Raw genomic sequence first — 14,978 nt, 5'->3', positions numbered from 1 at the left:
GGGAGGGCTTTGCAGTGGTTTTGGATTTTGTTCTGGAGGAGTTTTATTTTGTTGAGCATGGCGGACTGAATGCTGGCACACCAGGCTTTGTCTTTAGTTATCTTGTCAGCGGTAGCCGGAGGAGTGACTAATTCATTAAAGATTGCCAATAGTTCTTTAGCTTGGGAGTTGGCCTTTGAGATCCTATCATTGAAGGAGTTGGATTTTGCTGCTAAAATGGCTTTTTTATATTGGAGGGCTATTTGTTTGAAGAGGCTCTTATTTAGATCACTAAGATCCGTTTGCCAGTTTTTAAGCGACTGGCGCTTTTGAGCTCGGAGGGTTTGGAGTTCTTCCGAGAACCAAGAGTTGCAATGAAATTATTTTTTTTCCTTCTTGCTTTCAAATGGGGCTATAGAGTTTATGGCATTGGTGAGAGTATCATTGAAGATAGCTGATTGTATATTTGGGTCCTGAGAGAAAGGTGGTGCTAGGCAGGGGCTTTTAAGGTGGGGACGCAAGTTGTCTGCATTGAGTATTTTAGAACTTCTTATTGTGGCAGGTGGTGCGTGGGTGAGAGTCTTAGGTTTAGGGTTGGTATGGATGAGGAATTCGATGCATGTGTTGTCCGTTCAAGGAAGGGCGGTGCTTGAGGTAATGTTGGATGCACGGTTGTGATCCATGACCCAGTCAAGGGTGCGGCCTTTGGAGTGAGTAGGGGTGAGGACTCTTTGGGAGAAACCTAAGTCTGCGAGTTCTTTAGCGAGGGTTGCAGCGATTTATCCTTAGGATCATTGCATCCTAAATTTAAGTCTCCTAATAGAAGGATTTTGGAGGACCTTTTAATGTTGTTGCTGAGTCGATGGGGGAGGTGCTATTGGAAGTCAGCTGGGAGTTGGGGAGGTCTGTATAGGATGTGGATGTTGATTAGATTATTGGGGGAGAGCGTAAGCTTGGCTGATAGGATATCAGCATTACCACCCCATGTACTATGGTCTGCTAATCTGATCTGGATAGTGACTCTTTGTGGATAAGGGCGACTCCCCCTCCAATCTTATCACATCTATCTTGCTTAAGGATGGTGTAGCCTGTGGGTAGGGCTAGTGCGATGGCTGGGCAGGAGGCATCATTGAGCCAGGATTCGGTGATGCAAAGTAAGTCCAGATTAAGTGTGGATAGTAGATCATTTATCTCAAGGGCATGTGCAGGTAGGGAGCGTACGTTCAGTAGTGCACATTTAAGAGGTGGGTGTTGTGTGCCTTTGATGTTTTAGTTTGTACTAATATGGGGCGAAGTGTGCTTGTTGTGGTGTGTGGTAGTGAGGAGCTTAATGTGAAGTAGTGTAGAGGCATGTTGGGGTGGTGGGGGGAGAGGGGCAGTGCTTATGCTCATCTTAGCATGGGGTAGTGGTGCAGTGCGGGTGCCTAATCTGGTGTTTCTAGTTGTGATGAGTGTGGGTGAGCAGAGTAAATACCTAGGAAGTGATCGATTTCTGAGATTGCGGAGTCTGGCGGCTAGGTTAGGTGGCCGAGACTGTGTGATGTTGTAGTCTGGTGCTGCGGCATGTGAATTTAGTGCCGGGCGCTGGGTGAGGTGTGCGGGGAATATGTGGGGAGGCGTAGAGGCCATTATAGTGAGGGCTATAAGGATGGCTGTTAGGCTGGCTGAGCGGAGTGTGGCAGGGAGAGTGCAGGAGAGTGAAACTATGCTATGATTGGGAGGTGCATTCTTGGGCATCATGGTAGTGGAGAGTGGCTGTGTGTGTGTGTGTGCAGCTGGAGTGTGCTGCTGGTATGTGACAGAAATGACAGGGGGATCGTGTGACTAGTGCTAGGTAGTTCAGAGGCAGGGCATAATAGGTGGCAGTTCAACAAAATACAATGCCTAAATTCGATTTTCTAGGTGGGGCAGGCATAGGCTAAATGGTGGCAGGGCATAATAGGTAGCAGTTCAACAAAATACAATGCCTAAATTCGATTTTCTAAGTGGGGCAGGCAGAGGCTAAATGGTGGCGGGGCATAATAGGAAGCAGTTCAACAAAATACAATGCCTAAATTCGATTTTCTAAGTGGGGCAGGCAGAGGCTAAATGGTGGCAGGTCATAATAGGTAGCAGTTGGCTGCACAAGAGGATACAGTACAAGCAGATAAGCAATACTGGTAAATGCGCTAAATAGTATAGTGAGATATTATATAACAATAATAGACCAGGTGATAGCAAGCAATTGTCCAAAGTCAGTGAAAAGCAGAGGCACCCATGAAGTGTACTGCATGAAGGGATTAGGTGGAAAGGTTAGGTTCTGGGGAGGTGTGGGCAAGCTGCAGGGTCAGGGCAGGCTTACCAGAAAATGGGCAGAGTCCTTAGCCCATGCCTCAGGTGCCTCCGGACAGGCTCCAGGCAGGAAATCCTTTGGATGAGGGGGCCGGCGTTTGCCGGCCGGCGCCTGATTGGCCTTCTGTAGTTGCAGTTGGCCAATGGGGGATCTCCTGGATGTCATGTAGTCGCCTTCTTGGCAAGGAGGAGGTTGGCAGCCATGTTGAAGCAGGAACACCTCATGTGTTCCAATGGAGGCACAGAGAAAATGCTAAAAAATGCACTTTTTAGGTAGTGAAAACGAATCATAAACCTTTGGTCCAACTCATGAGCAGCTCGGATTGGGCCAAGGGCTCGCCCTACATTGCCAGGTGGATGGTAGGTTTGCTGGGTTACAATTTTAGAATTAGTTATATACCGGGTAGAGAGAACGTAGTTGCTGACTGCCTATCTAGACTTCCTGTGGAGAATGAGGACATAATTGAGATATACAGAGAACAAGATTAGATTATAGCTGAGGTTGCGTGTGATGCGGTAAGCAAGGGTGAGTGGCTGGAAGCAGACAAAGAGGATGCTGTTTTGGGTAAAGTGAAGGAGTGAACCACTGAAGGGTGGCCCAATAAGGAAAATCTGGAGAGGTGCTATGACAGATATTTTGAAGTACAATTGGAATTAAGTCTATCTGAGGATGGTTGTAGGCTTAGGAGGGGAAGGAAGGTGGTACCTCCTTGTGGCATTAGACCCGTTTTGTTAATCTAGCTCACCAAGGACATTTGGGCATGGGGGGCACCAAGAGATTGTTAAGACAGTCATTCTGGTGGCCAGGCATGGATAGCGATGTTAAAAAAAAGTCTGGTCTTGTAAGGAGTGCGAAAAAAGTGACAAAGGGAAATGTGTAAGAGAAGTACCTCTTTCTCCTGTGCAAATACCCAGTGAACCATGGGAAAAAGTGGTTGTTGATTTGGTGGGTCCTCTACAAGGACTTGGTGATGGATACAAATATTTGGTGGTTATGGTAGATTATCATACCAAATGGCTGGAGTGGAGAGCACTTAGAGAGGCCACTACCACGGAAATTATTTCATTTTTTGAGGGCATATTTCACAGGGAGGGATTTCGCACTGAAATAATAACTGACAATGGAGTACAATTTTGCTCTGACAGGATGATGGAATTTCTAGGGAAGTTTGGTATCAAACATCTTCGCGCTGCACTACATCATCCTTGGGCCAATGGTTTAGTCAAGAGCCAACAGGTTTATAAAAGGGGGTATACAACTAGCGTTCAGTGCAGGGTTGGAGTGGATGATGGTTCTCAAGGATGGTGTGGAGTTACTGCACAACTCCTCACTCTACCGCAAAAATATCTTCTTTTGTGTCGTTAAAAGGTAGACAACCTGGGACCAAGCTATGTCTGGGTTGGCTGGAGATGGCAGGATGTGTGGCTGTGGATCGTCAAGAAGTTAGGAGACTGATATTGGAGGCACAAAATGTGTACAAACAGAGATTTGATGATGTTCCAAGAGTTAAGGAAGTAGAGTTTGAGGTAGGTGATTTAGTTTGGAAATGTGGCGATTTTAGAAGGTGGCAAATGTTGTTCTAAGTCAAGGTTGGTCAAAAGTTCATCCAATGTCGGTGAGGATGATGTTATGGATAGGGGTGAAGCCGACATGAATGACGAGACCATGGGAGGAGAGGCAAATGGGATTGGAAATGAAACTAATGCAAATGATTGCGGTAAGGATGGTTCAACCGCAGGATTAGAAACGTGTAAATGTAGAGCTAGGAAAAGGCCAATACATTTAAAAGATTATTGTTGTGAGCAAAATGCTTAATCTGTTGTCAATGTAAAGGGGGAGATGTGTTAGGTTTAGAAGTATTGCATTACCTTTCATGTTCATTATGTTTGTATTACTGTTCATGTTTTCTGATCTATTAGTGAAGAATCTCTAGCTTTACATTATGATGTCAGAGGTTCTAGGTCTGTGAATGTTTACCTCTGATTGGGGTTCTAGAATGGTTTTAAGTTGTTTGCAGTTGGAGAGAGTGGCCAGGAAAGCAGTGCCTGCTGTTTCTTGGATATTTACTTAATAAACATCTTTCTCCTGTTTCCTACTGTCTCCGCCTTGATTTAACATAATGCTTATGCTGCTATGCTCTTTGCTCATTACAAATCAGAACCTGCCCTCTGCATTCCCTGCACTGAGAATTCAGAATGCAAATACTGTTTGCCATAGGTTTTTGTGATTTTAATTGTGTTTCCTGTGTGTTCGCATAGTGCCATTGTGTTCTAGAGGGCGTGGGATGTGCTTACAACTGGATAGCAATCACCATATTATTTAATGGCCCACTGACCCTGTTATTACTGCAAAACAAGGTTTCAGAAACGTGTTTACACTGCTTTGGCCTTTCACTCTGCCAAGTTAAGGTGAATACAATTATGTGTATCCAGGTACAATGAGTTCTCATTTGACTTACTTAGTAGGGAATGGTAACTTGAGGTGGTAATTAAGGCTAGTTAGAGGCCATAACCTGGCAAATGGCCCTGAGTTGTATGCTTGAGTTATTGGTTGGCTCTATTGCTAGTAATTCTGTTAGCATTTAAATTCATCAGTGAGGCAACATCACCACTTTCTTGATTTGGTCCCCAGGAAGTGATTTGCTGCGAGGGAGCTTTAGTCTGTGGGCTGCATCAGTATGTATGGGCTGTATTCCAAGCGACCTTATTGATTGCCCCACTAACAACCATCCAATAAATATATTAATATATCATTTTAGCATGGTACTGTTGTCTATTCAGGCCAGTATGTGCTCTTGCCCCAAATGAAAGGCCACCTGTGGTCACCAATATCAAGGAGGAGAGCATATAAGTGATAGCATAACCCTTATTAGCATCTGGGGCAGGGCAGCCAAACAGGTTGCTCGTATCATGGGTTGAATTCCACAGTCCAAGGCTGCATTCGGAGCAACCTAAAGTCTGCTCTCAACTGCTCCGCCATCTTCCCCCATTACTATGGCTTTAATCTCTTCCCTCCCTACCCAGCACCTGACCCCACTTAACTGATTGCTTTGCTGTACGAGCTCCAGCCTCCCGGGCTGCCGCGGAAATGGAACAGGGGCTCTGCATCGTGGCGGCCATCTTTAGTAGGATTTTGTTTCAATGAACGGGATGCCGCAAGCGCATCCCGTTCATTGGAACAAAATACATTGCTGTCAGCACTTTGGGTTTACAGATTGAAAACCTGGGATGCTAATAGCAATAAAACCCGATCCGGTGGCTAATGAGAGGGAGGGACAGAGCGAGTGAGAGAGAAAGTACCCATGGAGTGAATGGGAAGGGCCAGCAGCTAGAGCCTGCATTGGGTGTTTGGGAATCAATTTAGGCCCTGCTTTGAAATGCTCCTAAAACAGCTGTTTCTTCAGGCACTGAGTGCCCAACACTCTAAACTTCCACCTGGTCAAATTCTTTTAGAACTATCAGTAGTTTTTGACACTGTCAATCAATTTACCCAAATTGATATCCTTTCATTCTCACTTTTTCTGAAAAGACGCTCTCCCAGTGTTCTTCCTATCCTACAGGTCACATGTTCAGCATTTTTTTTCCATTTAGTCCATTGTCTTGCAATGTTTTGTCAATGCCTTCAGGGTAGCCTCTATTAGTACCCGGCGAGAGTCAAGCAGAATGCAACACGCATTCTGATTGGCTCTCCCCGGGTCGTTACCTGGCCGAGAATCCCTCGATTCTCGGCCGGGATTCCAGCCTCCTTGTCCACGGCGGGGGGCGTGGCAGCCCCTCAGCCAATGAGAAAGCTCAGAGCGGGGACATTCACCCGCCGGGGACTCAGGTAAGTTTTTTGTTTTCCCTCCCTTTTCCTCCCTCCTCCCTGCCCTTCGCACCCCACTTACCTTCTTGCTCCTTTGTCCCGAGTGGGGGACGATGGCAGCATCCAGCCGTGTGGAGACTCGGAGCGGGACCATCCCCGCTCCGTGCCTCCACACGGCTGGAGGCTTCCATCGTCCCCCGCCGGGGATGCAGGTATGTATTTTTTGGGGGGTTTTTCCCTTTCACCCTCCCAAACCCACTTGCCTTCTTCTCCTTTTTTTCCGGGAGCGGACGCGCTGGAAACACTTCTGTTCCCAGCGCGTCGGCTCCTGATGGCTGCCATGGAAAGGGAAAATGGACTCTGTTTTCCCTTTCCCGGCGTCCATTTTGTTGGTCTTTTTTTTTCCGTTCTGTCCCGAAACATGTTTTGGGACAGAAAGAAATGCTTTTAGGGCCCCGGTCACACAGATATTGCAGGCTGGGGTACTAATAGCTATATGATCCTTGCAGCAGGGTCCTTATCAACTCAGTTAATGCCCTGGGGCCCATAGTTATAGGCCTGAGCGAAGCAAGGGCCTTAACGAAGGCCCCGGGGCATTACCTGAGTCGGTAAGGACCCCACCGCTCGGGTCATATTGCTTTATTATTTCCTTCTTCTGTGCGTCCTTCCAGGTTTGTGCCTGATGCTCTTAAACCTACCTTGTGACTTGTTTTCTGACCGGCTTCTCAGCGTGTGGATACCTCATGCATTAAACGCGTGCCTCTGACACGGGGCGAGGCTACATTTTCACAAATTTGGTTCCTGAAGAGCTGACTCAGCATTTCTACCTTTGGAGGTCCATAAATCCAGTCAAATCAAAGCTATTATTTACTGCACTTTGAAGTGGGATGAAACCGTTAGAATTCAAAACCATGTTTTTATGATTATGATTATGATTATGATCATCATATGTTTTTTGTAACTTTATTTACTGCACATAGTAGTACATTTTGTCAGTATTATAAACATATAGGGCCTCATTATGAGTGTGCCGGTCAGGAAACAACGGTGCCGGTAAGCCTACCAGCACCGGTGTTTTCGAACCGGCACACTACAACGCTGCGGGTCAGACATGGCTGGTGGAACGGCACCCGCCCACAGAGTTTCACAGAAGTACCGGCACCGTAGCTTCCGTGGTCCCAATCCCATGGAGTCCTATTGGACTGGGGACTTACAAAGTTACCAGCGCCTGACTTTCTGGCTGGCTGGGTCGGAATACCCCGGTGTTACCGGGAAGTCAGGCACCAGTAATTTTTTGAGTCTGACGGCAAGCCGCCAGTATCACCGGCAGGCATACCGCCAGACTCGAAATGAGGCCCGGTTTGGTTACATGGTTAGACACTTCAAATATAGATTTGACAAAGCATTGACCACCTGCTTCCATCCTCTATACTTTCACGAGTCAGATATGATTGAAAGTCAGCCGGGCTGTTGGCACCTGTAGATTTATGTAAATGTCTTCCATGTCGTTAGCCATACCATATCTTGGAGCCAGTCCTTCAGTGAGGGTGCTTATTTCCATGTCCATTGGTGACAGTAGATCAAGACTGGATGAGCTTCCGCCCATTCATATGAACTATAGTGCATAATCTGAAATAATGTTCTTCCTTGTTTCCACCATCTTTCCCCTCTTCGAGTTTCTTTGCTTCACCTTTGTAGCCTGTCAGGGCTGTGGCTACTGGGTGCCACCAAAAACAGTGATACGCCAGTGCTTATTCTGTGGCAGGGCCTGAGCTATAGACCTGTTCACTCCCTGGATAGGCCCGGGCTAGGTGGGCCCAGAGAGATGATGGAGAAGAGAAAAGCTAAAGGCTAATAGTTAAGAGAGGGGCACATTGTGTCTCATTCCAAGTTTGGCAGAGCGGTAAGAAAGTGGTTTTAATTCTGTTACTCCCACTTTTTTTGGGCATTAATGGAATACCTCAATTTTTACCACGCTTCCAAATCCTGAGTTTGGCATTTAAGCAAAGGGTTTACCTCCGGAGGGAAATCGTCCACTTTAACGCCAAATATCAGTGGAAATACTGTGGCGGACCGCTTGTGGTAATTCCTCCAAAATCCCCAGAGAGTCGTATGGACTAAAAGAAATGGGGACTAACACCACCTTACCACTATTAATAATCCTGTGGTAAACCCACAGGAGCAAGTGGCAGTAACAGTAAGCAATTCAATGATGCTCACAGAGTGACTAATATATTGTGGGAGAAGAGAGGGAGAGAAAAGTGGAGACAGTGGAGTAAGAAAACAGAATCATGGTTGGAAGAAAGAGCAAGAGAAAGAGGGTGTGACTTTGAGAGAGGGAAAGAGTGGAGAGTACGGAAAACACTGAAGCAGAATAGAGACCCTTTAAAATTAGAAGATTTATGTCTTCAAACACAGGGAACTGTCTTCCATTATATAATACATTTGTAGGTCAACAAAATATTATAATCTTGTTTAAATAATGTCAGCATTGGCCCAGCCCAGATGAATTGTAAAGGTACAGTACGCAATTTGTTTCTGAATAAGTCTGCTATTGTTTAATAGGACAGTCAGGATCACTACTTCACCATAAGAAAATTCTATACTCTTGATGGACATTTATTATTATAAACACCAATTTGGGGCACGTTTCATTGAAAAAACGCATAGACCCCACAAAGTACTCTGCACGTAAAACAACTTTGCGCACAACTGTGCCCGACAGTCACTTTGCGCGTTCCTCATATTCATGGATTTCAAAGCACAAAGTATCCCAATGTGCAAGGAAAACTGAGCTGTGCCAGGAACTCCCACAACACGCACCCACACAAACCACAATCATTGCCAAAGAGCAACCTTTGCGCAAACCTTCATGTCCACCTCTGACCCACCTTCCAGAACCCTGACGAAACTGCACACAGTACCCCGTAAATCACGGTTGCACCTCAGTGAAACTGTGTGCGGGTGCCCGTAAGCAACGACTGCACCCCAGCGAAACTGTGCGCTGGCCACTGTAAGCAACGGCTGCACCCCTACGAAATTACGTGTGCCACCCCGTAACGGCTGCACCCCTTTAAAAATGCACACGCCCCCCTATAAGTAATGGCAACACCCCTGCAAAACACCATTCTCGGTAAGCAACGGCTTCCCCTCATAGAAACTGTGCGTGTTACCCTATAAGTAACAGCTGCACTCCTGCAAAACTCTGGCACAAGGGGTGGGCTTGGTCTTGGTGTAGACACCCACAAAGACAATCACTGCCGCAGCAGATGGCCCAGGACTGGAGGTTGTGCAGCTACCTCCACAGTCCACTGCACATCTTCGTGTCCCTGGGCCAGGGGTCCAGCCTGAACACCATCCTGGATGCCCCCACCAGACCCTGTGCTCTGGCTTTTAGTTTCCTCCTCCACCACCTCCATCTCCCTGGATGACTCCAGAGAGTCTTCCACCCTCAATGTCCTTGCACCTTGGCCCACAGCCATTAAGGAGTCTCCCACCACAACCCCTTTCCTGGGACTTATCCCCAGCATCTCTGCCTGATGGAACTGGCACTCCCCAAGCCAACTCTCCCTCAGAAGAGGTGATGTCAGTGGTGGATGGCTGGGGTGTGCGCCTGGGTCTGGTTGTCTGGTCCCTGCCCTTCTGCTCCACAGCAAGCCTTCCACCCTCGTCACGAGCTGCAGCAACTGTGGAAAATGGGACAAAGGGCACTGACATCAGTTATTAGTGTCAATGCATGTGTGGCATACACAACATTAACAGTACCAATCATGCAGTATGTGTCAACCAGCAACTGACACACACACAACGCATTCACACATGGGCACACCTAAGCAGTCTGCATGACTACTGCCACATTAGTGTAGTGTCAATGATGTATCACAGTCATGACACACGCACTTGTCAGCACAGCACATTATCGTGTGCTCAAACTGACACAAGCATGCCATGCAGCCACGGGCATGGGAACTGCACCTGTGCACCTGTCACCCAATTACAGTCAGAAACATGCATCAGTGACAGCCTGACCTGCAAGCAAGCAACATCTTCTAGCACACATATCTGATGATCAATTGCCTATGTCGTATGGCCCAGCACATACATATTGCATGAACACACATTAAGTTGTGCTTCAAATGCAGTGGGATGACACATCACATCCCCATCCCTGCGACATCAATGCACCAGCTTGACATGTCACTCTCAGCGGATGTGTGTGGATGGACTCACTTTTAGTTGTGCCACACATGGAGGTGTCCTACATGCATGTCCCTCACATGACCACAACATAGCATGCAGGCATCCATACTGTCCCTGCTCTTGGCACATGTGCCCAAGTTCAGCAAGCCACCAAGGACAAATATTGCAAATATCCACGCATATGCCAGAAATCAATGCCTGCCATCACATACATTCAGCATTGGCATGAGACAGCATGCTGCTGCGCCTCACACCTACACACATGCTGTTTACAGAACGGGGCACCTGCAATCATGCATGTCACACGGTTTATAGTCATTGCATCGAATGCAATATCATCGAATGCCATACCAGAGAAAAAAAAGCATCGACAAAAAAGCATCTAATGCATTTTTTCATGTTTTTTTTTTTAATGGGGGTTCTCCCAACCCCCTTTTTTAACCTTTAAAACCCATTTTAATAAAGAAAACCCTTTACCTTAAAAAAAGCATTCAATGCTTTTTTTCTGATGCTTTTTTTCTGTGGTATGGCATTCAATGCTATTTCATTCAATGCAATGACCAGATACCGCTGGGTGGTATTACACTGCATGGCACATCATTTGCCCATGGAGAAGATCCTTTGAATTAAATTGAATTTAAATGTTAGTTCGTGTTTTTCTTTTTTGTTGGTTGCGACGCCCACTGGTGAACGCATCTATTAATGCAGGATAAGTGACCCTCCTTCCTTCCTCGCTTCCCTTCATCCTTTTCTTCTTTCCTTTATCCCTCTTTCCTTTCACCTTCCCTTCTTTCCTCCATCTCTTCCCTTTCTCCTTCCTTCCTTTCCTGCTTCCTTCCATGTTCCCTCCTTTCTAATCTTCCACCTCCCCTCCTTTCTATTCTCTTTCCATATTGTCCTTCCTATCCTCTCTGCCTTCTTTCCTCTGAACTTTCCTGCCATCCTTCTTCACCCCCTCTTTTTCGCCTATCTCCCTCACAATCCACGATGAAAGGCTGAAGCAGCCAGCATTAGCAAATCCATCTCAGTCAGGACCAGGGTGCAGCGTGTGTGCGCTTCTGCAGGGCAGTAAGTCATTGTTTCTTCTGCTGCAGGCCTGCAGCCCCAGGCAGGACCAAGGTGCAGCGTGTGTGCGCTTCTGCAAGGCAGTCAGTCATTGTTTCTTCTGCTGCAGGCCTGCGGCCCCAGGCAGGACCAGGGTGCAGCATATGTGCGCTTCTCCAGTGCAGTGCAGTCAGTCATTGTTTCTTCTGCTGCAGGCCTGCAGCCCCAGTCAGGACAAGGGTGCAGCGTGTGTGCGCTTCTGCAGGGCAGTCAGTCATTGTTTCTTCTGCTGCAGGCCTGCAGCCCCAGTCAGGACCAGGGTGCAGCGTGTGTGCACTTCTGCAGGGCAGTCAGTCATCGTTTCTTCTGCTGCAAGCCTGCAGCCCCAGGCAGGACCAAGGTGCAGCGTGTGTGCGCTTCTGCAGGGAAGTAAGTCATCGTTTCTTCTGCTACAGGCCTGCGGCCCCAGGCAGGACCAGGGTGCAGCATGTGTGCGCTTCTGCAGTGCAGTCATTGTTTCTTCTTCTGCAGGCCTGCAGGCCCAGTCAGGACCAGGGTGCAGCATGTGTGCGCTTCTGCAGGGCAGTCAGTCATCGTTTCTTCTGCTACAGGCCTGCAGCCCCAGGCAGGGCCAGGGTGCAGCGTGTGTGCGCTTCTGCAGTGCAGTCATTGTTTCTTCTGCTGCAGGCCTGCAGCCCCAGTCAGGACCAGGGTGCAGCGTGTGTGCGCTTCTGCAGGTCAGTCAGTCATTGTGTCTTCTGCTGCAGGCCTGCAGCGCCAGCCAGGACCAGTGTGCAGCGTGTGTGCGCTTCTGCAGGGCAGTCAGTCATCGTTTCTTCTGCTGCAGGCCTGCAGCCCCACTCAGGGCCACGGTGCAGCGTGTGTGCGCTTCTGCAGAGCAGTCAGTCATCGTCTCTTCTGCTGCAGGTCTGCAGCCCCAGTCAGGGCCAGGGTGCAGCGTGGGTGCGCTTCTGCAGAGCAGTCAGTCATCGTCTCTTCTGCTGCAGGTCTGCAGCCCCAGTCAGGGCCAGGGTGAAGCATGTGTGCGCTTCTGCAGAGCAGTCAGTCATCGTCTCTTCTGCTGCAGGTCTGCAGCCCCAGTCAGGGCCATGGTGCAGCGTGGGTGTGCTTCTGCAGGGAAGTCAGTCATCGTCTCTTCTGCTGCAGGTCTGCAGCCCTAGTCAGGGCCAGGGTGCAGTGTGGGTGCGCTTCTGCAGGGCAGTCAGTCATCGTCTTTTCTGCTGCAGGTCTGCAGCCCCAGTCAGGGCCAGGGTGCAGTGTGGGTGCGCTTCTGCAGGGCAGTCAGTCATTGGGCCTCGTTACACGGTAGGCGGTAAGGGTTTACCGGTACCGGTATTTTACCGGTACCGGTAAATCCTTACCGCCTTACTACGAGGTCCCTTTGCGGGTTGGGGGATTTAACGGCTGCTTTTTGCAGGCGTTAAAAACCAACCCGCAAAGGGACCCAGGGAGCTAATTACGGTACCGCAATTTGCGGTACCGTAATTAGCGCCTTCCCCATTCCCATTGAGCCCTATGGGGCAAACATGGGAATGGGGAAGGGCAATGGTGGAAGGGGGAATTACCGACCCGCCAACCTTGGAATGGGGCGGTAATTCCCCTTTCCTCCAAGGCGGTACCGGTAAATTAGCGCCATGGTTTACCGCCTACCGTGTAATGAGGCCCATTGTCTCTTCTGCTGCAGGTCTGCAGCCCCAGTCAGGGCCAGGGTGCAGCGTGGGTGCTCTTCTGCAGGGCAGTCAGTCATCGTCTCTTCTGCTGCAGGTCTGCAGCCCCAGTCAGGGCCAGGGTGCAGCGTGGGTGCGCTTCTGCAGGGCAGTCAGTCATCGTCTCTTCTGCTGCAGGTCTGCAGCCCCAGTCAGGGCCAGGGTGCAGCGTGGGTGCGCTTCTGCAGGGCAGTCAGTCATCGTCTCTTCTGCTGCAGGTCTGCAGCCCCAGTCAGGGCCAGGGTGCAACGTGTGTGCGCTTCTGCAGGGCAGTCAGTCATCGTTTCTTCTGCTGTAGCCCCAGGCAGCACCAGGGTGCAGCGTGTGTGCGCTTCGGCAGGGCAGTCAGTCATTGTCTCTTCTGCTGCAGGTCTGCAGCCCCAGTCAGGGCCAGGGTGCAGCGTGGGTGCTCTTCTGCAGGGCAGTCAGTCATCGTTTCTTCTGCTGCAGGCCTGCAGCCCCAGTCAGGGCCAGGGTGCAGCGTGTGTGCGCTTCTGCAGAGCAGTCAGTCATCGTCTCTTCTGCTGCAGGTCTGCAGCCCCAGTCAGGGCCAGGGTGCAGCGTGTGTGCGCTTCTGCAGGGCAGTCAGTCATCGTTTCTTCTGCTGCAGGCCTGCAGCCCCAGGCAGGGTCAGGGTGCAGCGTGTGTGTGCTTCTGCAGGGCAGTCAGTCATCGTCTCTTCTGCTGCAGGTCTGCAGCCCCAGTCAGGGCCAGGGTGCAGCGTGGGTGCGCTTCTGCAGAGCAGTCAGTCATTGTTTCTTCTGCTGCAGGTCTGCAGCCCCAGTCAGGGCCAGGGTGCAGCGTGTGTGCGCTTCTGCAGAGCAGTCAGTCATCGTCTCTTCTGCTGCAGGTCGGCAGCCCCAGTCAGGGCCAGGGTGCAGCGTGTGTGCGCTTCTGCAGAGCAGGCCTCGTCTCTTCTGCTGCAGGTCTGCAGCCCCAGTCAGGGCCAGGGTGCAGCATGTGTGCGCTTCAGCAGAGCAGTCAGTCATCGTCTCTTCTGCTGCAGGTCTGCAGCCCGAGTCAGGGCCAGGGTGCAGCGTGTGTGCGCTTCTGCAGAGCAGTCAGTCATCGTCTCTTCTGCTGCAGGTCTGCAGCCTCAGTCGGGGGCCAGGGTGAGCCGTGTGTGCGCTTCTGCAGAGCAGTCAGTCATTGTCTCTTCTGCTGCAGGTCTGCAGCCCCAGTCAGGGCCAGGGTGCAGTGTGTGTGCGCTTCTGCAGAGCAGTCAGTCATCGTCTCTTCTGCTGCAGGTCTGCAGCCCCAGTCAGGGCCAGGGTGCAGCGTGTGTGCGCTTCTGCAGAGCAGTCAGTCATCGTCTCTTCTGCTGCAGGTCTGCAGCCCCAGTAAGGGCCAGGGTGCAGCGTGTGTGCGCTTCTGCAGGGTAGTCAGTCATTGTCTCTTCTGCTGCAGGTCTGCAGCCCCAGTCAGGGCCAGGGTGCAGCGTGTGTGCGCTTCTGCAGAGCAGTCAGTCATCGTCTCTTCTGCTGCAGGTCTGCAGCCCCAGGCAGGACCAACGTGCAGCGTGTGTGCGCTTCTGCAGAGCAGTCAGTCATCAAATGGACAGACAGGATAGCACACTCCCTCGCAGCATCTCAGTCGGTAGGGGTACACTTTATTACAGTCCTACCACAAACAAACTCTGGTCCTAGTGTTAATCATGTGCAGAAAGACAGGACTGAGGACCCTACTGACACCTTCTAATGAGACAGCACGAGAGCTCAGTGCGTAGGAGTGCTATGCAGCACTACTGAATGGCCTCCGTAAAACAGCACCGGCCCCTAAATAAAACATTAATTTTCTCAGCATCTGAAGTATTAGTCACCAATGCAACATGGGCAGCTGAGCTAGCCAGGAGCTCTGGAAATCCCATTCCAGGAATGAGGAAGAGAGCTGAA

Source organism: Ambystoma mexicanum, chromosome 6p, assembly GCF_040938575.1.
Source record: "Ambystoma mexicanum isolate Mex_15411 chromosome 6p, UKY_AmexF1_1, whole genome shotgun sequence".
NCBI classification, from domain to species: Eukaryota; Metazoa; Chordata; class Amphibia; order Caudata; family Ambystomatidae; genus Ambystoma; species Ambystoma mexicanum.
This window is presented reverse-complemented; position numbering follows the sequence as displayed.